The sequence below is a fragment of the Equus quagga genome, chromosome 3 (genome assembly GCF_021613505.1).
Source record: "Equus quagga isolate Etosha38 chromosome 3, UCLA_HA_Equagga_1.0, whole genome shotgun sequence".
Classification (NCBI taxonomy): Eukaryota; Metazoa; Chordata; class Mammalia; order Perissodactyla; family Equidae; genus Equus; species Equus quagga.
The window spans coordinates 144,084,667-144,111,046 of NC_060269.1; the positions used below are offsets into that span (position 1 = coordinate 144,084,667).

The following is a 26,380-nucleotide window of genomic DNA, read 5'->3' on the forward strand; positions in this document are numbered from 1 at the left end:
TAGGCATTTTACCCAGTTTGGGTGATTTAATTTATGACAGCTCTACAATAAATACAGTCTATCCTTATTATTTGTGGTTCTCAACATTTTGCAAAAAACTTTGTAAGTATTGCTAAAATTTATTTGTAATCCCCAAAGCATGGCACTTTCCAGGTCATTTGCAGATATGCACAGAGCAGTGAAAAATTTGTGTTGCCCAACACACGATGCCAGCTGAGGTTGAACAAGTTGTTATTCAGCCTTCTTGTTTCAGCTCTCATATGGTAGACAAGCATCCTTTCCTTGGTCTGTTTAGCACCATGTTTTTTGATTTTTGTGGTGATTTTGCTGTTTAAAACGGCCCTCAAGCACAGTGCTGAAGTGCTGTCTAGTGTTCCTAAGTACAAGAACACATAAGATGTGATGTTCCTTTTGGAGAAAATACCTGTTAGATAAGCTTTGTTCAAGTACAAGTTGCAGTGCTGTTGGCCATGAATTCAGAATTAGTGAATCAACAAAATACATTAGATATGGCATCTTTAAACAGAAACATACATAAAACAAGGCTCTGTGTTGATCAGTTGAGAAAACTGTTGTGACCAGAGGCTTGCAGGAACCTAAGACTTTACCTCCCCTAAAAGCAGTGGCCCAGGATTCACCAAATTAGTGTTTGTGGTGACTTTACAGAAAAAAACTCCTGCAAATAATGATTAAATAATTTTTTTTATTGAGTTCATAATAGTTTATGTCATTGTGAAATTTCAGTTGTACATTATTTCTTGTCTGTCACTACATAAGTGCTCCCCTTCACCCCCTGTGCCCAAGCCCCACACCACTTCCCTTGGTAACCACTGAACTGTTTTCTTTGTCCATGTATTTGTTTCTATTCCACATATGAGTGAAATCATATGGTGTTTGTCTTTCTCAGTCTGGCTTATTTCGCTTAGCATAATTCCCTCCAGGTCCATCCATGTTGTTGCAAATGGGAAGATTTTGTCTTTTTTTACAATTAAGTAGTATTTCATTGTGTGTATATGTACGACTACTTCTTTATCCAGTCATCAGTTGATGGGCACTTGGGTTGTTTCCACTTCTTAGCTATTGCGAATAGTGCTGCAATGAACATAGGGGTACGTATGTTACTTTGGATTGTTGGTTTCAAGTTGTTTGGGTAGATACCCAGTAGTGGGATAGGTGGGTTGTATGGTAGTTCTATGTTTAGTTTTTTGAGGACTCTCCATACTGTTTTCCATAGTGGCTGCACTAGTTTTCATTCCCACCAGCAGTGTATGAGGGTTCCCTTTTCTCCACATCCTCTCCAACATTTGTTATTTTTAGTCTTAGTGATTATAGCCTAAAATGGCTAAAATGATGTAGTTTTGATTTGCATCTCCCTGATGACTGCTGATATTGAACATTTTTTCATGTGTTTATTGGCCGTCTGTGTATCTTCTTTGGAAAAATGTCTGTTCACATCCTCTGCACATTTTTCGATCAGGCTGTTTAGTTTTTTGTTGTTCAGTTGTGTGAGTTCCTTATAGATTATGGAGATTAACCCCTTATTGGATGTATGATTTGCAAATATTTTCTCCAATTGGTGGGTTATCTTCTTGTTTTGATCCTAGTTTCTTTTGCCTTGCAGAAGCTCTTTAGTCTGATGAACTCCCACTTGTTTTTTTTTCTTTTATTTCCCTTGTCTGAGAAGACATGGTATTCTAAAAGGACCTTTTAAGTTCCATGTCACAGAGTGTACTACCTAAATTATCTTCCAGGAGTTTCATTGTTTCAGGACTTATCTTCAAGTCTTTGATCGATTTTGAGTTTATTTTTGTTTATGGTATGAGATAATGGTCTACTTTCATTCTTTTGCATGTGGCTGTCCAGTTTTCCCAATACCATTTATTGAAGAGACTATCTTTTCTCTATTGTATGTTCTTGGCACCTTTGTTGAAGATTAGCTGTCCATGGATGTGTGGTTTTATTTCTGGGCTTTCAGTTCTGTTCCATTGATCTGTGTGCCTGTTTTTGTACCAGTATTACTCTGTTTTGATTACTATGGCTTTGTAGTACATTTTGAGGTCAGGGACTGTGATGTCTCCAGCTTTGTTCTTTTTTCTCAGTATTGCTTTAGCAATTCTGGGTCTTTGGTTGCCCCATATGAATTTTAGGAGTCTTTGTTCTATTTCCATGAAGAATGTCATTGGGATTCTGATTGGGATTGCATTGAAAAACTCCTGCAAATAATGAGAATCAACTGTAGATACAAGAATACAAGTTGCAATACAAACACCAAGAGGGTGAAAGTGATCAATTCTCTTTGAGAAGGTTAAGGGTCATAAAGGGGGTGCACTTTCTAAGAGTTGACAAGAAGTTCATGAGGAAAACTATGTCCAATCTGCTAAAGGCAGTAGAAGGAAGAAAAGTGACTAATATCCCAACATTCCACCTTTAAATTGAGCTCTTTGCCTCACACAAAAGTTTCAAATCACAGCACAAAGTTGCATGACATTGAAAATACATGTGTTACGCAATTTCATGGAGAGCGTTAGCATTTTAAGGAGCTTCCAAGTTGCGGGCTTTGGAAGGTCTATTCCTTCCCTGCCAACAGCTCAACCCCAGGAAGAGACTGTCTCAGCACCACCCCAGGGATCAGCCTCTTCAATCCCACTTCCTTTAATCCTCTTTGGCTGAGTTGTTGATTTTCCACAAAGCTTCTCTGAGTCTCTACGATATCTCTCTAAGATGGCATTCCTGGTAATTTTCATAGGAAGTGATGGTTTTATCAATGATAAAACAATACTATCAGATTGGCACTAGTGACTAACATTTGTGCCATATTTGACATTTTCCAAAAAAATTTCATCATGGCTACCGTGAAGATAGTAAGTATCCTAATTTACAGATGACAATCCGAGCCTCAGAAATGTTAAATGACTTGTCCAGAGCACACAGCTCATAAATGTAGTGGCTGAGACTCAAACTCAGGCCTTCTGGCCCAAAAGTTCATGTTATTCCTGATATTTGAGTGAATTCTAGTTGAGTTTCAGAGTGCTTTAGATTTGTGTTGAGATGTCTCAAAGTCTAATGAGATGGTGGTGATGGCCAGAAACATCTGCCTACACATGCTCAACTGCCACTTTAACTGGACCAGCTCTGCTTTTATTTTTATTTTTAAAAATCATCAATCTATAGGTTATAAGTTTATACATTTCATTATAATAAAACAGTTTCCTCTGCTGTCAGAGGTTGAAAACCTGTGGAGTCACAGCTCTGAAGATATAGTGGGAGAACTGATGTGAACTGAAGAAAAATCTTTGATCTGGGAGGAACTTACCTGGTGTTTAGGCCAAGCTCTTGATTTTGCTGATATGAAAACCGAGAGCAAGAGGAAGAACTCACCCAGACTGTGCTGTGAAAAGAAAATTGGTGGATCAAGCTAACTCAAGGGTGGAACATTTACTTTCTAGGGTGGCAGCATTGTGTGGAGGGGCCACAGGCTTTGAAGCCAAAGGGGCATGGGTTCAATTCTGCCTTTGCGACCCTGCTATCTTGGCAGCCCTGGGCAAGTTACTGAACTTCACTGAGCTTCAGATTCTTCGTATATTAAAATGGGAATGGAAATGCCTATTGTATGGGTTTAAGGGGACCACTAAGCAACATCCATGTTGTCTCCATGTATCTGGAACCAGTTGAAAGGCAGCTGTAAGAGTCACGCAGGTGAAGATCAAAACCTCAGTTTTATTACCACTAAGTCTGAGTTGAAGAAATGTGGTGTAACTCCATAACCACACAGGCTTCCTAAAATGTTCTCACTGAATTGCATTTCCTTTGTTAGTTCCAGGTGGAGCCTAAGAATCTCTTACCTCCCAGGAAGGGGCAAAGTGCTCCCCGTAAGCTCACCAAATCCAGGATCCGAGAGATGTGTGTCCACTAATGGGGGTGGGGCATGGAGCTGTTGCTAAATTCCTTCTCTCAATGCCACACATTAGGGAAATCTTTCTTTCTCCCTTGGGAAGGGGACATGACAGGTGGAGAAAGGCCCTGTGTGTTCAGATACCATTTACGTTTAGGGGCCTTTAAATGAGGTGCTACGTATAATGCTCTTGGTTGATGCCCACCACACTGTATGTTCTTGATATAAAAATAATATATGGTGTTGGCAGAAGCAAGCCCATAACCCCAGACCCTCAATCCATTATTGTTCCCTCTACGATTAAACAAATGAGTATATTATACGGGATTGGATACTCTTCAACATGATTTAGAAGTATGTTTCCAATTCACACTCCATTTTCTGTAGCATAAAACCTGGCAGCAACTCAGGATCAACATAGCTAATATATACACAGTACTTTCTTAACCTGTCTACCTGATGGGATGTGGAAATTCACGGGTGTGTATGTGTGTGTCTGTGTCTGTGTCTGTGAAGCTGGTGAGGTAACAGGAAAGAGTAAAGCCCAGTAAAATAGACATAAGAGGATGTAGGAGCCATTGATTAAGCACCTGGTTCATACAGGGCACCATGCTGAGAACATTAGATACATTGTCTTTACTTCTCATGATAACACTGCAGGATGGATGGGTGTTATCCTTGAGAATGAAGAAACTCTCAGAAATTAGATTTTAAAATCAAGACTAGCTTGTTTTAAAGCCTTGCTCCTTTCACCACTGCATTCTTCAGTAATACACCTCATCCTTTCCCTGCTTTTTTTTTTTAAGGTGTAGTTTTTTTGCGTGTATGAGGAAGATTGGCCCTGAGCTAACATCTGTTGCCAATCTTCCTTCCTCTTTTTTTTCTCTCCCCAAAGTCCCAGTACATAGTTGTATATCCTGGTTGTAAGTCATTCTAGTTCTTTTATGTGGGATGCCACCACAGCATGGCTTGAATGAGCAGTGTGTAGGTCCTCTCCCAGGATCCAAACTGGTGAACCCCAGGTCCCCAGAGTGGAGCCTGTGAACTTAACCATTCCACCACGGGGCTGATCCCCCTTTCCCTGCTTTGCAGGGAGTGTGCATGGAAAGGGAACAACTGTTCTTTAGATTTAATAGAAAAACAGCAACAAACTCTGCCTGAATAGAAAGTGCAGGGTTGCAGAGAGACCCTGCATGCTGAAAACGCCTTTGAGAAAGGGTGGATTCTGGATGGTATGGAAGGAAATCCAGAGTTCCCACTATAGGATGACTTTCTCTCACTTACATAAAGAGAATCCAGTGTTCAAAGCCACAGGGCATCTCCCTGTTTAAATGTAGTGAGAAAAATAGGGCTGATTGCAAAATTACCCAGACCCAGTTTTTCAAAGGAATACCTACAGAAACTGCCGCTGTGGGATTCGCTGTGGCTCTGGCGGGATGGCCGATGCCCAGCAGGCAGCCCAAGCAGATCTCTGGCTCCAACTTCTCACAGTTTGGCTTTGACGTGGGTTTCTTTCTCTTGTTAGTGCATTTTCATCTAAGCCTTGATATGACTTGCCTTCAAGCAGATCCGTCTTAAGTCAGGTGCAGGCTTTCTTTTCTCTCTCCCAAACCCCTTTACAGCCTCCTCTAATGTAGCCAGGATCAGGTCACCAGAGCCACAGCACTGACTTAGGGAGGACTCTTTGGGGCAGAGACAAAGCAGGGAAGAGAAGGTTTGAGCAGGGTCTGGGTTCAAATCAAGACCTCTGAACATCAATTCAACATCCTTTTCCTCCTAGCAGGAGACATTTCAACCTCTTTTCTTTTAAAATCAGATTTTTAATAAGCGCTGTTAAGAAAGCAACATTTACATGACATGTTGTGACATTCACATAGTTCTCTCCTTGGGTCCCCATATGTATGAGTGGCCAGTACGGTGTATTTACTTCTAAATATATTCCCAAAAAGTCATTAAAAGTGAAACTCAGTCAACAGTTGCAACCTCTTCACTCATGAATGAGGCCAGACCGCATTCCCCAGTCTCTCAGCAACCCAGAGGAGAATGGTGTCAACTCTAGCTGTCTAGCCAAGTGGTATCCTGTCTTCCGTCCCAACTGCTAGTTTCTTCTTATCTTGATGTCTTAGGCCTGCTTGTGCTGCTGACACCAAGGAAACAATTTTTATCTGGATGTGGGAGGAAGGATTCCTCTGCCTATTGGTAATTGAGGGCCTTGGTCCTTTTGGGAGTGAAATCAAGTTGGGTGGAAAAGAAGTTTGAGAAGAAACCACATTTCCAGCTGTTGTGTGAGATGGCCATGATATCGTAGACAGCATTCCGCTCTTCCGTCTTACTCTTCCTCATACCTCTTCTTTCCAGTCATTATGTCTTTCTTTAGACTGTGAATTACAATGATAAACAATGACCTTTGAGATACTATAAAAAATAAAAAAGCTCTTGCTTTATTTTCTTTTTAAGATATAATGTTTCTATGATTGTTTTTTATTGTTTCTTACATTCCTCTCCTTTTTTCTTGGGTTCAAATATAGCTTGGCTCACTCAAGCTCCAAACTCAACTCCATTTCCTATGGCTGCCTCCATTATAGAGGCTGCAAAAGAGAAATTATTAATTTACCAACCTTTCTTGTAGCTAGAATAATAATTTGACTTAGTTCTGGCCAATGAAAAATAAGTTGAAATTTGCAGAACCTACTCTGACTTCTATAAGTATATATATATAGATGACACATGCACACTGGGCACTTATTATCTTACTATGGCCAGGCACTGCTTTAGTCATTTGGGATTCATTAATAAACAAAATAGACAAAGATTCTTGTCCTCAAGCTTATAATTCAGCAGACAGCAGATGGAGACAGACATTAAGCAAAAAACATAGGAAATAACACAATTATACAGGAAGAAATAGATGCCGTGAAAAGAGAACAAGTAAAACAAGGGAAGAGGCCTCCTGAGTAAAGGGTGTGAGGTTAGTTTCAATTATAAATAGAGCGCTCAGGAGAGAAGGTAAGCTCCACATGGGGGACACATAAGAGATACATGGTGGGTGCCCAGTAAATATTTGTTGAGTGAATGAAGGAATGAGTAATAAGTTAATCAACAGCTATTTACCTCTAGACTTCTTGTTAGAGAAGAAAGATTACCTGTATGTGTAACTTACAGTTGGAGTTTTCCAAAATTGCTGTAAAAAGCATTCCTGACTGATACACTGAATTACATCTTTTTATAAAGTTTTCAGTGAACATCTTGGTTTGAGACTATATTAATATTACTCTTACTCTTGAATAAAAGCTTGATTTGGGGAGTTTTTCTTCTTCTTCAGCCCTTTGGGAAAGTTATTTGAGTATTTTCTGTTATCTGTCGTCTCCATGGAAAGTCGACTCCTGACTGTGCTTCCTTGAAGGCCGCTTGACTATGACGTCTCATGAATCTAAGATTTTCCATTTTTCCTTGATGTTATATAATTTCATGTGATTAGTGAGTATATTTTCACTTATCCTGCTCAGGAGTATGCTTTTTTGGTGTGCTTTTTTGTTTTCTTTTGAGAACTCAATTATTTTTTTTAATTTTGGAAAGTATTCTAATATTCTTTTCCATATCGCCCTCCTTGTTTTCTCTCTTCTCAACTTCTGGAACTCTTATTAGATATCTGTTCAATCTTGTCTTCTTTCCTTCATATCTCTTAACTTCACTTTTGTGTTTTTCATCTCCTTATCTCTTTGTGCTAATTTCTGCTTGATTTTCTCAGATCTAATCTGCAGTTTTCTTATTCTCTTTTCAACTGTGTCAGGTCCACTATTTGATGAGTTTTTATTTCATCTATGCTAATTCTTCAGTTCTAGATTTTTTTGGTTCATTTTAAAATCTCCTTCTATTTTATTCAAAAGATCCTGCTTTATCTTATCCCTTAATTTCTTTCCTTGACTATGTAAACATGCTTTATGTATTTTAAACTCCTTTCCATACTACTTCGTTATACTAGTTGTTTAGATATAAATTATCCTGTCTACTGAGTCTGTTGGCTCTCTCCTTTAACATTGCAACAGTTTAATAATTGGGTGCTTCGTAAATTTAAAAAATATGAGTTCATCTTTAATAGGAGTTGTCTTCCATGGAATCTCTCTTGTACCTCGTGTTAAAGGAATCTCTGATGGGATGTTTTCCTTTTTTCTGTATGGGCCTAAAAGATGAAATATACATAAACAAATTTTAAAAAAGAAGTCCTAATGGAAGGCCACACTAAAGTAAACATATATTAACACACCAGGCAGAATATAGTGAGTTCTATTATGGGTAACTCAAGGAAGCAATAGTAATAACTGGCTTGAGGGTTTTGAAAGAGAGTGTTAATGAGGAATTGAACTCCACAGATGAGATATTCTGACATCAGTGTATCTTAAGAGTGGAGTTTTTGTTATTACAGTTCATTAACAGACATTTTTCAAGAACATTTGTAAAGATGTCAAAGAATTGTGTGGATTTAGTAGAACTGAAACAAATGTGGGAATTGAGGCTCATTAAAGTATAGTCATTTTTCATGTCAACAAATAGGATGGTTGTAATATGGTAAAAGCTTTCAGAAACTGGGAAGTTAGAGACTCTAATGAGGTCTCTACGGTTAGCTCTTTAAAACCATCCTGTAATCCAATGATGTGACATACTGACTAACACCCTTATTGTCATTAAGAGCTGGAGTCTAATTAATCTAAGAAAAACTTTAAAATGCACTAACAGCAACATCCTTGTTCCTTATGGTATATAGAATATGACCAGCATTAATTCAGAATCCTGCCCTTAATACTTGCATTTGTTCTTAATTGTGCTCCACTAAGATTTACTTGTCAGCTTCATTACTTATCAGCTGTATTTCCTTTGCAAGTTACTATCTGAGACTCAGTTTCCTTATTTATAAAACCAGGATATCAACTGTAGCTATTGCTAGGGCTGTTGGAGGATGAAATCTATAATTTTTGTAGAGTGCTAGCACAGCATCTGACTCCCAGAGAGAGTAGCTATTACTATTGTTATTTTCAATGTTCCAAGCTAGCCCAATTGTCCAAGGTTTTTCTTTCATGTAAATTACACATCAAAGACACAATCCAAGCTTTCAAGTACCAAGAAGATCTATTTCCTCAAGAGCCACAGCAAAAAAACACCATATTCACTAAGCAGTCTCTTGCATCATCATCAGCAGCAGCCCAAAAGTTTAATAATTCTGTTCTGGGCATGGTGCACATTCTCAAATACAGACAAAACTTCATAACAAGAGAACCAATGAGGCTGCAAGTTCCCTCGCCCCAGGCCTGTGATCCATCTGTAACACGAGAGCATATAGTCTCTGAGCATTTGAAAGTCTTCTGAGGAATGTAGAAGTAGGCAGAGTGCAGACTATTTTTTAAGCTTGCTGACAACCAAGAAGAGAGAGTAGCTGTCGCCAATGGCCCACAGAGAAAAACAATGAAAAACTGGAAATGTTAGAGCCTTTGTCTGTCCACAGTTAAACACTCCTGAGACAGAGTGGGGATTTTTAAGAAAGCCCTGGCACTCAGTTTCTGCAGAGGAATGCAGTACAAAGGTCCAGGTTTGCACTCAAATGATCTGGATTTCAGTCTCAGTGCTCCTACCAAGCAATCTCTTTACCATGATCAGTTAACGTAAGCTCTAAGAACACCTACTGTGCTCAGTTAAATGGGTACAATAATAACTATCTCAAAAAGCCATTTTGAGAATGAACTTACAAGGGACAACTCCATTCATTCACTAATTTTTTCATATATTAATTTATAACAGAAACATTTACCAAGTGCTTCTCTGAGGCCCTGTGCTAGGATCTGGGGAAATAGAGAAGAATGAGAATCTGATCCATCTGGTTCCATTGCAAGTTAGACTTTAAAATTCTGTAAGCTCGGGGCCGACCAAGTGGCATAGCAGTTAAGTTTACGCACTCTGCTTTGGCCACCCAAGGTTTGTGGGTTCGGACCTCTGGTGCAGACCTATACACCACTCATCAAGCCATGCTGTGGCGGTGTCCCACGTACAAAATAGAGGAAGATTGGCACAGATGTTTGCTCAGGGCAAATATTCTTCGTCAAAAAAAAAATTCTGTAAGCTCTATGCTCGTTTAAACAAATGGTTCCTACTCGTGATTTCAGAGTATGAAATATTAAATGGACAGCTGCTCTGGTTGACATAATGTTGATAGATCTGGAGTCCCACCAAATCAGCTTCCCCTTGATTCTCAGGGATGCTACTGATTCACTTCCTGGGGATCTCTTGGAAGAGCTAGAAAACCACTGCACCACAGTGCAAGCTGCCTTTCTGTATTACTCAATGAAGCGTACCAGGTTTTGCACTCTCCATGTAGAAACTGCCTTCACAGAGTCTAAAGAGTCAGAGGCTAATCCTAGTGGCTTTGAAGTAACCCATAGTTTTTCAAGAGGCTTGTTTCCAATGACTTTCTAGCCTTGAAGATCTATGGCGTAGCCTAGCATAGAAAACTGGCCTTGATTTTGACACTTAGCACAGTACCTGGGACATAAGTACTCCATGCATATTTGCCTTGGACATACATATTTGCAAACATATACATAGGCACTTCATACATAAAAGTGAGTATACTCCACCATGACAACCTTTCCATCTTACCCAGAGTTGCCTGCCTGGGGGCCATGAGAAGGTACCTCCAGAGAGCACTGAGAGCAGAGCCCAATGAGGGCCCAGCTGCTGGGTTTTAAGATCCACTGTCAAATTTGTGCCCAGGTTGTGCCTCCCACAGGCAGCTCCTGCCAAGAACTAAGCATGATGGAGATGTTAAGGAGACTAAGGGACTTCTCCGATGGGCAACTTTATCTCAAGGACTCACTGATGCTTTTGCTGAATCCTCTTTTGACTCGACTGCAGGCAGGTATGATGCTTACCTAACCTCATCTCCCTCTCTCCTTCACTTAGTCAGACTCTCATCATTTTCTGACAGCCTTCCACCCTTTCCTGGCTCCCTCCCTGTTCTCTCTTACACAGGCATTTCTCCAATAAAATCCTGGCCTGTTTAATTCTGTCTTGTCATTTGCTTCTCAGAGGTCTTAGACTAACACACCTGCCAATTGCCTCATCCCATTTTTCTCTGGGAATTCACATTAAATTGTCTGGCTGCTGCTTGTGGATCCTACGAGAACCAGCCCAGGACAACGACCATCTGTGAGGCTGGCTGGAGTGGGATGGCAGTAGGGCTAAGTCAACAAGGGAGGGGTATTCTTCCAGCATCACTTAACAGGAGCCACAGCTGGTGCTGGGCAGGTGGAACAAGCCCCATCTCTAAATGGAAGGAGAACCACATGAATTGGTGAATGATCTAGTCAAGTCACTAGCAAAGAGGGAAGCAGAATAGAATCAGGATGGATAAACGGACTGAGGAGGGCAGTTCAAAACAAATAACATCAATAAGTGCTTAGGGAAGCTTACCTGTTAGGTAATGCCTGCCTGAGGTCCACGATCAGGACAGTTCTGGAAACTTAAATGGATCACACAGGGGATTCTAAGAAATGTTTGGCACATAGATCTTGGTACAGGGTGGTGGTCAAGATCAGGGAAGCTGAAGGAGCTAGTGGGAGTTCTGAATAAAGAGGCAGACTGGGGGTCAGCAGCACATGACCCTCACCAACCTACATCTCTGGAATTGGATCATCTTCCCAGACCATGATGCCAGAGAAAAGAGGACATCTCTTTCCAGATAATCTCAGCAAAACATCTGGGGAATAATTGATTGACCTGATCTAGTTCAGATGTCCATCCCTAAGCCAGTCACTGTGGCCAGAAGGTGAAAGTATCTCTGACTGGCCAGGCCTGGTCTGTTGCTCATCTCTGGAGCTAGGGATAAGAATGGGTGAGGAATGTTTTGAGAAATGGTCATGTAGACAAAATCATATTCCCAACACATCAGCTCATAAGAGGTCTTCTTTTCCTTCCATCTTTCTTCTTCATCACCAAAAAGTCCCTAGAGGGCCACATCCCTCTCCAGAACTGGCTGTTCTTACTATTAGCAATTTGTTCTATGCGATCTCACGGACTAGGGAACCGTCCAGAGATATCTGTTAGAAATTTAGACAGAAGGATAATACAGACCTGAACCTCGGAGATGGACATTGACGTGGAAGCTTTAGTCAGAGATTTGTCTCAGATAGAGGACTTAGAAAGGGGCTGGCCCCATGGTCGCGTGGTTAAGTTTGTGTGCTCTGCTTCGGCAGCCCAGGGTTTCACCAGTTTGGATCCCAGGCGTGGACAAGGCACAGCTCATCAGGCCATGCTGAGGTGGCGTCCCACATGGCACAACCAGAGGCACTCACAACCAGAATCTACAACTATGTACTGGGGGTCTTTGGGGAGAAGAATTAAAAAAAAAAAAAAAACAAGATTGGCAACAGTTGTTAGCTCAGGTGCCAATCTTTAAGGAAAAAAAGGACTTAGAAACGAAGTCTCCCTTCTAGTTGAAGGAATAAAAATGGCTTCTCAAATCTTCTGGTTTGAAGGTCTTATCACACCAATCACAGCTTCTTAGGTTCTGAAACAATCCTAAAATGTTTGGAATGGTTGTTTTTCCCTCTCGCCCTCTCTCCTTTTCTTTCCCCCATTCAATGATGTGTGTAATGAATAACAGGTGTCCTCAGGAGCCAACTACTCGTGGTGACGATGAGATTCCTTCCAACAAGAAGGATACCGGGCCACATCTGTGCTGTGTCAGGCCGTGACACATTGGCATGAAGGAAATATTCCCCATGCTGCAGATGCTGCTGGCTTCAACGGTCTACTGCTGTTGACGTTAGTTCTTTCTTAAAAACAGATTATGCAACACTTCATTTATTTACTTACAGACAATAAGTATTACTTTTTAAAAACTAGGCAAAATATGTAAATATAAAGAAGAAAATACAAGCCACTCATAATTTTACCCCAACCCCCCCAATTTAATATTTTAATGTATATCATCCCAGATTTTATCTGTATAATTCCATTTGATTTGAGGGATGGAGTCCTAAAGAGCTCACCTAATTTAAAAATAGCAAACTCTGGAGGCAATTCTCTCCTAGGAATTAAAGATAGGGTAGCAGGGGATGTGTTCTTGGAACACCTGCATCTACAGCCTTTAGGGTGAAGGACATCTTTGCAATGTGCATCTGGTGACCAGCTAACCAGTTTTTTTCCCTCAAGTTTTTCATTGTCCTTTCCTGGTTATATGATGACTTTGATAAACCATTGTCTCATTTCAAGTGTTTCTCACTCCAAAATTCACACTTCGGTGTATCATTTCAGGCAATATTATGGCCTTCTTCATAACACTTAATTGCATCTAACATTTGGTTCCAAAGTTGTTGACTTTTAGAAAAGTTTCCTCAATCTTGTATTACTGCCTGATGAAAGTTTTGTCAACATTGTTTCAGGATATAAAAATAAAAACTATTTAAAAAAATGAGTGAGGGGCCGGCCTCATGGCTGGGTGGTTAAGCTCGAGCGCTCCGCTTCAGCAGCCCAGGGTTTCGCTGGTTTCCATCCTGGGAGCGGACATGGCACCGCTCACCAGGCCATGGTGAGGTGGCATCCCACATGCCACAACTAGAAGGACCCACAACTAAAATATGCAACTATGTACTGGGGGGATTTGGGGAGAAAAAGCAGAATAAAAAAAGATTGGCAACGGTTGTTAGCTCAGGTGCCAATCTTAAAAAAAACAAAAACAAAAAAGAGTGTCTTAGACTAACGATGTGATGGTCTCTGAAACCCCTCACTTGAGCGCTAGTGTAGACAGCCTTGTGGATCCTAGGATGGTGAGTATTTCTGATTAGCAGCCAAGGGGGCCCTAGTCATAGAATAAACACAGCCTAGCGTTTGCTCAGACCTCTAGATCCCAAGTTCTTTGAATTCCAACAGTATTTTAAAAGTTCTGATGGAGTTACATTATTTTAACTTTATGGCAAGATTCTAAACATTTCTATATCCCACCGCTATACATCTACAAAAACCGTGATCTTCCTCTCTGTGTATGTGTGTGTGAATAAGCCTTTTCGCACAGAAATAAGGTTCACGGTGGACGCTATTCAGAAACTTGCTCTTTTGGCTTAACAATATATCTTTGTTTGCAATGTATTTCACACAGAAAATAATTCAGACTCAGCCAGAATGGAGACTATGCTTTTCATCATACCATTTAAAGTGTTCTCACCAACTGGAGACAGACAGCTGGAGACACCCTATGCCTGTGATATGTCATTTATCTAAACCTCCGTACTAAGGTGTTCCTGGTTCTTATTCTTGTCTGTGGACTCCAAAATTCTAGCAAAACACCAGGTCTTCTCAAAAATCCCTCATTCGAAGGGAAATTATCTAAATGTCCCTCACCGCTTTAGGTGTTGGAATAGAGCAGCCAGCTTGCTCTGGGCTCTTCCAGAGCAGTGAGTCAAGGTGGGAGTGAGGTAATAAGGCAAATGTGTGTGACAGACCGCTGCGCCGCATGACTGACAAGAAGGTATCTGCCTTAATTTAGAGAGTGGGAAGGCTACCCCACAGAAAAGACGTTTCTGCTGAGACCTCAAGTATCACTCTGCTGAGGGAAAAGCTGGGGGTTTTCTGGGAGGAAGAGAACAGTGTTGCAGGATAATGGAATGGAGTGTTTGAAAATCTTGAGGGAAGCGGGAACATGGCAATTGGAGTTTTTGAGAAGCATCCAGTTCCATAAGACCCAAAGCAGAGTGATGGAAAATCTGAAGGAACGTCCTGGGGACAGATTTCAAGTTGATGTGATGGGACATTCACTGAAGCCAGAGGTGACCAGGGACATCATGGCCTTTCTCACTTTTGTCCCAGGAGTGTGTAAGCATGGTGGGGTGGCCATAGGGGGAATTGAGCTTTGGAAGGGAGTCAGAGAGATTACCCAGATACTCTCTGATCCTTTAAAACACTTTTCCTACAAACCAAAGTCCATAGCTAGAGCCTCTTCCCATAGTTTTGTGACTTTGTGTTTTTCCTTTGGCCAAATACCAAAGAATATGATTTAATCCCTCTAGAGCTGTGCATGGAGTTCAGCTCGTGTTCAGCACAGAGCTCATTCAACTATCATTCATCTGAGGATCTAAAGAAAATTTAACTGGCTCTTGGGCATTCACTTAGTGAAAAATAGAATTTTGAAAAGTGTCGAAAAGCATCTTTAAAAAGATGAATAAAGTCCATGGCCAACACTGGATTTTAGAACTGAAAGGGACTTTGGAGGCCAGCAAGCTATCTTCATTTTACAGATAAAAAAGGGAGGTAAACAGAGATCCAGCGACCTGGGCAACATCTCCTGGACAGCGAGGGCCAGAGGCAGGGCTGGTGAAAAGGGCCTCCTGACCCCCAGGGCGCTGTTCTTTTCATCTGATCTGGGCACTTCTGGGGGCAACTCCTAAGAAATAACATCTATATATTTCATAGAAATTCAACTTAAATTCAAGGAATCAGATATCTGAACAGCTGCCATGTGTCAAAGCCCTCCCTCTGTCTGGGATGCTTTTCTCTCATTGATTACCTGGTTGGCTCCTTCTCATCTTTCAGGTCTCAGCTTAAATGCTGCATCCACAGAAAGAGGTCCAGTCTACAGTTGATCTCTTACTATGTTTACCTCTCATAGTGCCCACTCTCTCCTTCGTACACACAGCAAAGTTCATTAGTGCACGTACTTGTTTATTTTCTCTCTCCCTCACTGCCCTGTTAAGTCTGTGAAGCCGAGGGCCGAGACTGTTTTCTCAGCTCCTCTCCATTCGGTGGCAGCATCCCTGGCAGTGGAGGGAGGGCTCGGATTCTACACTTGCCCTTCTGCACCCACCCAGCTCTTCTCCATCCTGTTCTGGAGCTGGGAAGTTGACCTTCATTGACTGTGTCAATAGGTTCCCCCGAACTCCGGCTTCTGGTCATGTTCTGCCAATTGGAGGTGCAGGCAGGAGAAGACGAAGGTGTATTTTCCTTCCTCTGTTCCTTCCAGGCAGTTCAAAGAGTGTTGGTGGAATCCTTCTACCCAAAGCCACAGCTTCAGTCTTTGACTCTCTCCTGGAGTTAACCACTCCCCCCCACCCCTTTCTGGTGGTAGAGGTGGTAATAGCTCCCCTCTGTGGCTAGCTCTGGTTAATGCATCGCACTACTGTTGGATTTTAACCCCATCCAAGACTTCAGACATATGTAAGTCCTTTATATAATTTTTCTCAATGGCTCCATCTGAATGTGCTCTCGCTGCCTTGCTGAGGTCTAGCGGATGCAGTAGTTGTTTGGTAAAATGTAATTACACATATTAAAATGGAGGAAAGATCATACACATTCCGTAGAGCTCCAGGGAGGAGGTCTGGGTAGAAACTTCAGTGAAATCTATCAGCACATTTAAAGGAAAAGGCATGAAGGAGATGTGAAGGCCAACCATCAAGGAAGGTGTGTGGATCTTATAAGCAGGAGTTTGATACATGCTTGTGAAGTGGAATAGTTTTAATCATTTCTGTTCCACGCAGATCGCACATCAAGGGAATGGAGCAGACTGCGTGATCTTGGTGTAAAGTGAGTCTCTGTGGGTTGGAACTGCCATACCACAGATTCCTTCCCTTTGCAGAAAACCAAAAAAACAAACTAAGTGATTTGTGAGACCTCTTTCAACTCTAAAATTCCCTGATTCAGCATTTCCATTATGTGGGCTGGCTACGGGATGACTTTAGAATTCTTAGGAAGGATGAAAATGACATCAGAAGGAGGGTCTTTTGTTTCCAGTGTGTGAAGGCATCTAAGCAGCTGTTAAAGGTGCCATTTTTTTCATATCCCTTCATGGAGATCCCTGCCTCTACTCTTGACCCTGGACTTTAGGTCAGACAAGCCCACCCACTTACCATGTGACCAGTGTCCACCCAAAGAGAATTTTGGATTCCTTACAGGCAGGGACTGAGTTTTCTTCATTGTTGTATTCTCTGACATGGAAACTGGCAGATTGAAAGTGCTCAATGAACATTCAGAGAATGGAGGAAATAAATGTTTGTGGCAGAATTTCCTGGCTCCTCCTGGTCACTGCCTTCAATCCTATTTTGACTTTGTATTTTCCTGGCTCTTAACTCCTTTTGACTAAAGTTTCTGTTCCTGGCCCCATATTTTCTCCTTGGAACCAACGGTACTTTGGCATCTCCAGAACTGGCCCTTGATCATTGCCATCTGGGAAGGTGGCATTCACACACTGTCTCTACATGCTTCAGGAAATCACATCCCCAAACATGCCCTTTTAGATGCCACCTAAAATGAAACCTTAACAAAATCTCCAAGTTATGTGCCAAATGGATATCCCTCTTTCTTTCAGCTTCATCTCATTCCTGACCTTTACTCCATTCCTAACTCAAATTTCCTTACCCCCTATATGAAAGGGCAGTGGTTTTCTGAGTAAAGTGCTTAGAATATCTAAATGTCCTCAGCAACAAGAAGCCATAATTCACCTGTCCTGAGAAAACGTCACACACCCAAACTGTGGAGTAGTTGTTCAATACATCTGGTAATGAGAGACTGCTATGTGTTCATCAATTCCTATTCCCTTTTTTCTCTTGGGCACATAGTTAAACTTCACTTCCCAGCCTCCTTTGCAGTGAGGTGGAGCCATGTGACTGAGTTCTGGCCAAGGGAATGTGGGCACCAGAGATGTAAGCCACTAACAGGCCCGGTCCCTAAAATCTCCCACACTAACCTCGATGCTCTCTCTTTCTTCTTTTGTTAACTATTTGGATGCAGAGCATCCAGTGACAGATTCTAAGGCCCTCAGGGATGTTAGATGAAGGAATTTGAGTCCCTAAATGATAGGAGAGTCACTGGGTGAAAGAGCCTTAGTCTTTAAATAAAACACAGTGCCCCTACCTGTTGACTCACTGGAATGTGACATTAACAAGAAATAGACCTTTATTGTGGCAAGCCACTGAGATTTGGGGGCTGTTTGTTATAGCAGCTGATCTCCCCTAATACAATACAGCCACTTGCCCCAAACTTTGAGGCTCCATACCAGCCTCCTTGAATCTCTAGACTGGTGCTTCTCCTGGGAGAAATTTGACCAATTCTAAAACAGAATTCTACCAAGAAGTACATATTTAGACAGAAATATTCATTTAAATATTATCTTTCCAATGACGTGTGTCTGCGTGCGTGTGTGTGAGTGTTTTCAAGGTTGAGGGAGCTTCTTTCAGTGAAGGAAACAGATTGGCTTTGATGTCTAATAATCTGGTACATGCTGTTATCACTAAAATGACCCAAATAGAAAAACAGCATCTTAGAAAGGGAAAAAAAAGAAGCTATTCCCATTTGGTCTGGTGGCCAATGATTGCTGTGGCAAAACTATTGTCTATTCTCCCAGCCTGTGCTGTTTTTGGCAGAGGATCCTATTGACGACCTTTCTAAATTAAAGTTTTCCCTGGGAGAAGGATTTTAAGAGAGGAATTTAACAATTACGAAAGAACAGATAGGTTTCTGCCCTGTAGAGTGGGCCAGCTACATCACATCCAAACCCTGGGACAGAAAATGCTTCCCCTGATTAGCCAACAACCACGTGCATTTCAGCAATTTGATTCTCTCCATCCCGTCAGCTGCTACCCAGGGCATATGAAATGAAGGAAACATCAAGTTGTTTCCTAGTTGTTTTTGGTCGTTTCTTTAAGGTATGATAAAATATATAAGAGGGGTAAAACCAAAACAAGAACAACTTCATTTTGTCGTCTCTGTTTTTTTGCTCCGATTGATATCTACCATTTCTTCTGCCACGTGCAATGAATTGGCCAATGTTACTCCAGCTGGGACAATCAGACAAAATATGGGAAATCCAAAACCCACTGTATCTGGGGAGAATTCCAACGACTACTTGGAATTGTTTACCATGGAGTTTCTTCTTAAATGATTTATTACTCTGTAAGACCAGTATGGCTAAATTAAATTGTAAATAAGTCCATCGCAAAAAGTTAGGAATGCCCCTTGTATTTGCTTCCCATTTGAGCATTCACCATGGAGTTGGAAAAGTAGCTGTTATCAGTAGCAATACTTGCTGTCAGTTCTTCATAGACCAAAGGCTCTTGACCTTTACAGAAGGAGAATTTTCATTTCTCCAATGTCTTGAGATCATCTGGGGGTGAGTGGTGGGAACACAGGCAGACTTGGGTAGAAATATAGATTTTGCCACTCTTAGCTAGTGTGATTTGAGAAAGGTCACATAAGCCATAAACTCTCTAAGCCTGTTTCCTCTTTTGTAGACTAGTGATAGCAGTATCCACATCAAGGGCTACTGAGAGGTTTAAGTGGGAGAACAGAGGAACAGTGTCTGGATCAGGGTTGGTACTTAGGAGATTTCAGTAAATACTGTCTCCCTCCCAGAGATTGGCAGTGGAGATGCCGGTGATCTCTGTGTTATCCCCCAACCCTCCTCTGAGAACTCTAGAAAAACAGAGTGGGTGTGTATGGGAGGCAGTGGTCATCTGGTTGGAGAACACTTATAGAGTAGTCAGAGACTCCAGAGAGGATGATATTTCAATCTCACTTTGCAGAGGAGGAATTCAGCTCTGCAAAATGAAAAGTGCTGGATCTGATGCCACGTGGCTAGCAGGAGGCAGAGCCAGGACTCAGATCTGCTCATTTGTTGCTTATTACACCATGCGATCATTTATTGAGCGTATACGAACTGCCAGATATTTACAACAACCCCATGGAAAAGGCTTTATTATGACTCATTTTATAGATGAGGCTCAGTTACTTGCCCAGATTCATACACCTAGTGCGCAGTGGAGCATGTTGGGTCCGTTGGACCTCAAAGCTTTTGTTCATCATGTTGTTTATACCACTGGAAAGAGGCTCTGAGATTTACCTCTATGTTCCAGTTCCAGAGGTCAGAACTCCAGACAGACATCTGAGACAAGCTAAGGGTAGAGGATTAGTAAGTCAAGCCTTTTCTGCTTATTTATTTCACACCAGATGTAAAAGTTCAGTCAGCAAGAACACCTCCAGCCAGCAAAAGATCTACTTCCTGTCCATCTTTCTAGACTGTGTTCTCCTGATGACTTTAAAAGGGGCTCGGAGCCCAGATTAGTTCAACAGGATAACACAGCGAACCAGCTTCATTCCCACAAACACCCCTTCCAAGTCACCATGAGGTAACTTCAGTTCACTGTCCAGTTTCGACTGGAATGGCCAAGCTCCGGGGAGCGCCCCACACCCACGGCAGAGCCAGCATCTGGATGCCCAGATTGAAGGGTGGACACAGAAAGTCCAGCCCATCCCTTGCCAGTTAATGCACAAGGGCTCTGTGTGAGCAGCTGCGGCACCCCAGAAGGATCCTGGCGGATGACGCCAAATTAGAGGAGGACAGTTCCAGGGAGGAAATATTGTCTGCAGCCTGGGTGGCATTTGCAATATTACTGTCTTCTCTTTTCTGCTGAGTTTCAGACCTCTGTAAAGATCTTCTGGCCCCAAACTGCCGCCTGATGTTGTGGGAAAACCATACAGGAAAGTGGAGTCAGATGGTGCCAGGGCACTCCACGGTCCCGAACCCCTATTTTCTGCAAAGAAGCAGAGCACAGTAATGAAACACATGGCGGCCTTGCCACTTTCTAGCAGAGTGAGCTTAGACAAACTTCTTACCTTTTCTTGACCTCAGTGTCCCCATCTATAATAGGGAACAGCAATAGTAGGTACCCCAAATATTGTTAAGGGAATTAAATGAGCTAATAGTCATGGAACCCTTAGAACAGTCCCGAATCCATGCTAAGTGCCATGTATGCCATTATTACATTTTCTCATCAGTAAGTTGGGGATAATAACATCACATACACAGGATTGTTGTGAGGATCAAATGACCAGATGTTTCTGAAGGACCTGATACGAAGTAGGTGCTAGGAGATACATATTGTGTCTCATGCAGAGCGGCTGACCACAGGTGCCCTTGAGAGTGTTGGTTTGGGGATCCAGGAAGTAGATGCCCAAGTCTTATCTCTGCCAATTCCCAAGTAAGCATTATACAAATCAGGTTATTAATATATGCAGTCCATTGTTGTAGAAGGCGAGGTTTAAGGAAAATGAAAAAATTGGGTAGGCAGGAGGGTGGGTGGGAGTCAGGACTCCTGGTGGGAACCTGACTCAACCATTCAAGATCGTCATAGCCTTGGGCAAATCTCGCCTCTACTTTGACTTCAATTCCCTCTTCCCTAAAAGGAGAGTCTAGGTGATGACCCAAGTTCCTTCAAATGCTAACATCAAATAATATTACCTTTGAGCATCTCTCTCATCCACTGCTGATGAAAACGGAAAATCACTCAAGTGAGCAATTTAGCAATATCTAGTTCAGATGAAGACGTACATGTCCCCTCCGTTGCAGCATGTGTCAATAACTTTATATTCGTTCATTCCACAGATATTTTTTGAGCCCTCATTATGTGCTGGGCACTGTTCTAGGAGCTGGGGATACATGAACGAACAGAACAGATAATATCTCAGCTCTCAAGGAATGCGGTAGACAAACAAAACAACAAGATAACATAAGAAAGTAAGTGCTTAAAAGAAGCTGAACAAGAAAGGAGGATTGTGATTTTAGACAGAAGGGAGGGGTGACGGGGAAAGCCCGCCCCACGCAGGTGGTATGGATATTGAATGTCTGTTTTCTCAATGGATGGAGCTACAGGTCATCCCAGGGCAGTGCTGGTGTTCAGTAGGTTCTGAGTAAAAGTTGGATGAACAGATGCCTGAATGAGCAGAGTCTGAATCCTGAAAAGACTGATTCGGATGCATATGTGAACAGTCAGTATATTTTCATCTGAAATGAATTAGTTCTGACGGTTCCCAGAGCAGGACTGAAGTGATTATATTGCTATTATTTTAAATCTGAAAAACGTTAGGGGAATGAGAGCCACTTTCTCCTCCCAAACCGGGCCAAGCAGTGGAGGCCCAGAGCAGTTAGAGGCGTTATTTGCACATTGCTGCTCCCTGGTGGTGGTATAAAAATATAGCCACCACTCCACATTTGTTTACCTCTAAGATAAAATATGCCAGTGGGGCATATGCCACCATCATTGGACTATCGGGATTAAATGAGCAGCGTGGTGACCACATCCGTCAAATCCAAAAGTATGAATAGAATGGCCTTAAGGACAAATGGCTAAAATATATGAAGTGAGGACTATTTCAGACAAGTCAGTACAATGATAGGGCATTTTATTTTCACTATGGTAGAGCAGATCATCTCCGTTCAAATATTGTTCCTCACAAGTTTATAGTGATTGTAATGGATCAGCACTCTCAGAAACCTAAGATATTTAAATCCTAGTCCCAGGATTCCAGAATGTTTCCTGGTGAGTCCATGTGTGGAGTTCAGGGACCCTCTGGACTTTTGCCTGGGAACCCTATTCTCAAAATGTTTAGGGAAGCGTCAGACCCAAATAGCTGGGAAACTGATCCAGTTGTTCAAGGTGAGTCCTCCACGAAATGAGGGACTTGTGTTTATTCCCCACTGTGGTTCTTCCAGTTGGAGTTTGTATTTCATTTATATACACATTCCGCATTTTACTTCATATCAAGGTGACTGGTAATCTGGTCACTTCCGTCACTGACTGGACTCGTGAAAAATCTCCTAACCTCTCTGAACCTCTGTTTCTCATTTAAAAATGAGATCATCCCGGTGATGTAGTGGTTATGTCCACCCATTCTGCTTCAGCAGCCCCGCCTTCGTGCATTCGGATCCTGGGCGCAGACCTACACACCGCTCATCAAGCCATGTCGTGGCGGCATCCCACAATCAAAATAGAGGAAGCTTGGCACAGATGTTAGCTCAGGGCCAATCTTCCTCATTAAATAAACAAGTAAAAAATTTAAAGAAGGAGAAAAAGAATGCCTACTAAATAAGGTTAATCAACACATAAGTAAGAAAAGGTACATGAAAGAAACTGGTAGAATACCAGGCACCTATTAGGTGTTTAATAGATGCTTTTAAAAGCAAGCTTGTTAAACATCAATATGTTTACAAACTTAGAAAGCATTCAAGATTCGTAAGTGATATGGTCTTATCTGATGAATTATTTCTGGCATTAGGTTCCTGAAGTATTTCTGGCATGACGTTCCTTGTAAACTATGAACAATCTATCAAACAGTGAAAATTCCCTATCGATGGGCTTCGCCCACAGTTTTCCAGTTGTATTTCTGTCAGAGAGTACTTTGAAAGCCATTAGGAGGGAAATTTTGCTGTCTTTTCTGCTTTTTTCATTTTTTGCTACACACAAAATGGGATCATACTAACACTTTGCTCTGCAGTTGGATTTTCTTTTCCCAACTTCACACATCTTGGATAAGTTCTACATTGATCTGCCTCCACTCTGTCTCTCTGTCTCTCCATAATTGTTGTGTAGTGTTTCACAACAAGGTGTACCTGTTGTAACCCTAAACTCTCCCTTCCAGGTTGCCTGTGGCTTTTGATCAACAGGAGATCAAAGATCGCGTCCATGCAAGGTTTCTCAAAGACTGGTAAAAAGAAACGGCAAGTGAGAGTGCTCTCATTTGAGATGGCAGCGCAGTTAGCAGCAGTGGGCAGCCGAACCCATGGAGGGTGAAGGACTTGGAGGCATCGTGGACAACATCCCTTAGCAGCTGAGAGATGCATGGTACACTATTAATGCCATCTTGCCTCTAAGAATCAAGGACTTTGGTGTGTTGCTATGGTTTATATTTTAAGCTTCAATGTCATTCAATCAACAAACATTTTAAAGTGTCTACTCTGAGGTAATCAAGAATGCCGAAATAAATTTGCTTAATAGATGAAAACTGGTCAGTATCCAAAGGGTAAGAATTAATTGCATTCCACTGGATACAATTCACTTGTACTTCTCTGGACGAGAATATGCATCATTATCAGTTTTCTATGATTTACAGAGTAGTAAAATAGTTGAAAGAACATGAAAGACAGAGAGAATCCAGAAGGGTATATTGGACTGGTCACCAAGAATATTTTCTGCCCATTTCAAAATCTTTCACAATTTTCCCTGACAAATATCACATCAATATACAAGTGGAAAAATGCAGCATATAAATGTTAAGACAATATAGATAAAGGCAGTTAAGAAAGAGCAGAATTAATCCATTTGTAAGACTGGTTTTGAAGGAGGAAGTTATACCAGGCTGAGGAACTGTTCCATGGAAGCAGGAAGAAGTAGGGGGAATGATAGAGACGCCACAGATCGTGAGCCAACTTAAGTGGACAACTTGCCTGGGGCATTCAATATGTATTGATAGGTGATGGAGATTTCACCATACATCACAGGTATCTTGTTCAACCTGAACTTCCAGGTCAGCCTAAACCTCCCAGGCAGCAACCAGAATAAGCCCCAGCATCTTCTCTCCAGGTGCGGCAGTGTCCACGTGCTCCTCGTTTTGCTCCTGACGAGGGCACCTCGCTTTGTTTCTTGCCTTCAGGTTGGGTTTTCTTTTTGAAGCTTCCTTGGCTTTGACCCTTAGTGCTTTCTAAGAAAATTGGCCTTTCCTCCTTTTAGTTTATTCCTGGTGGTATTGTTCTGACTGTAGGCTCATATCCAATCACTGAGCCACTTGGATGAGCCTGGACACAGGCCACCTCATTGCTCACCCCATCTTCTCACCCCAGCTCAGAAAATAGAGAAAAATTGCAAGCTTTTGCAGATGCTTCAGACATGATGTTTGAAGCAGATTCAATTTATTTCTTTCTGGTCCATCTCTTGTTTTGAACTCAAATGTCAGCTGAGACAGGTTGTCTTTGGGGATTCAAATGAAAAGACTCAAATCCCGTTCTGTATACAGAGAGTTGTTCATCTTTTCTAGGCTCTGAAGGGATTTCAAGGGTGGGGTGGGACGAGGTACTTTAAGGCTTTTCCAGTCATCTCTAAATCTTCTCCTCCTCTTATCTTAGTTTGATTTGTAAATTGTCACAATGTTTGGCACAGTCTATCCTTGTTCTGCTCCACATTGAGCCACCTCCTTCCTTGATTTCCACCAAACATCTCCATCCACACAGGACCCATGTGACTACATCTGAGTTCACTGGTTGTTGGGCATGAGGGAGATAAAGATTATATAATCACAATGCAAATAACTCAAAACTGAATATTAGTAACCAAAATTCTTTTCTTAAATGTCCCTTTAGCCACTCTGTCATGCCGCTTGACTATTTTCTCTCTTTTTTTCCTACTTCTTCTTCCCTTTCCGTGTCTCCTGCTTCTCAGGAGGAAAAAAAGACAAAATTTTCTCCATCTCCTTTGGCAGACTTACCCAACTCATTCTTAGCCCCTTTTCCCTCCACCAAGTTCAAATCCAGACCACTTTTCATATGTTAAAGACTCATGTATCCAACACCAGTTCTTAGTTGCAGGTAACAAAAGTGGATTCTGAACGAATTAAGCAGGAGAGCTTATTGAGGGAAAATTAAGGAACTCAAGAATCTACGGCTGCTGGAAAATCAGGCCCAGGAAATGGGCAAAGATGGGAGTCTGGGAGACCAAAGTGAAATCATGGAGACACTGCTGGATGGTGGGTGGCCCAGCTGGCACCACCACCACCAAGGGTCTGCGGAGACACCACTGCTCCCGTAGGCTGCCTTGCCTCCCACTGGGACCCATACACATAAGAAGGAGTTCAAGATCCCAGAAAACCAAATAACATGATAACTGGCCACCATAAATCATTAAAATGCTTTGGTAAATGAAAAGCTGTCTATTCTGCATCTCTCTCTACTTCTCCTTTTCTCTTCCCCATCCTCCCACCCCATGCTCTGTAAGACAAATTGCCCTGGATAGAGACTGCTAGCATCACTGATCTAAATTATGTCCCTCTGTCTCCCCACTCCTTACTGTCTGCTCCTTAGAAAGAAGAATTGACTACAATCAATTTTTTTTTGGCTACAATCAATTTTGGGTTTAAGCATTTTGTTCTTCCTGACTATACTTTTATCTACTTCAGTCTTCATGACAACTATATGAAGTAAGTACTGTTATTCCTATTTCACAGAAGAAAAATCTTGGGAAGATTCTGTGATTCCATCAAGGTTACACAGCTGGAAAATAGGGGAGACACATTTCAAATTCAGGGCTGTCTGATTCCAAAGTCCGTATTTTCATTTTAAAGTTATTTTATTTTTGTCAAGACTATATATGCACATAGTTTAAGAATCAAATTTCTATTTTGTATTTACTTCCATGTCTTTAAATAAACTACCTATATTGTCATTTCTTGATCTCTTTTAGTCATCACCCTCTTACTTCCAAGTACCGGATATGAGTATTTTATGCTCTTCCTAGTCCCCTCCTCTGCTGTCATCAATCTTCCCTTAACCCACCGTTATAATTCTGTCATAATTGCTCAGAAACTAACATCAATATTCAAGGGATATTTTACAATGACTATGTAAACTCTATTGACAGTTAAGCCATAGAGCATACTATTACGCTATTATAAATAGTATTTTCTCTTGAATTT

At 41.6% G+C, this 26,380-nt stretch overlaps 1 long non-coding RNA gene across 1 annotated transcript in view; it reads left to right on the forward strand.

Annotated features, from left to right (window-relative positions):
• The window catches only part of LOC124237512 (uncharacterized), a 71,866-nt gene extending 48,082 nt beyond the window's left edge, over positions 1–23,784 (forward strand). Inside the window, exon 5 of the long non-coding RNA XR_006888025.1 lies at positions 23,339–23,784. This is a non-coding gene — a long non-coding RNA (uncharacterized LOC124237512). The remainder of the gene's footprint in view (positions 1–23,338) is intronic.
• Positions 23,785–26,380: the final 2,596 nt, after the last annotated feature.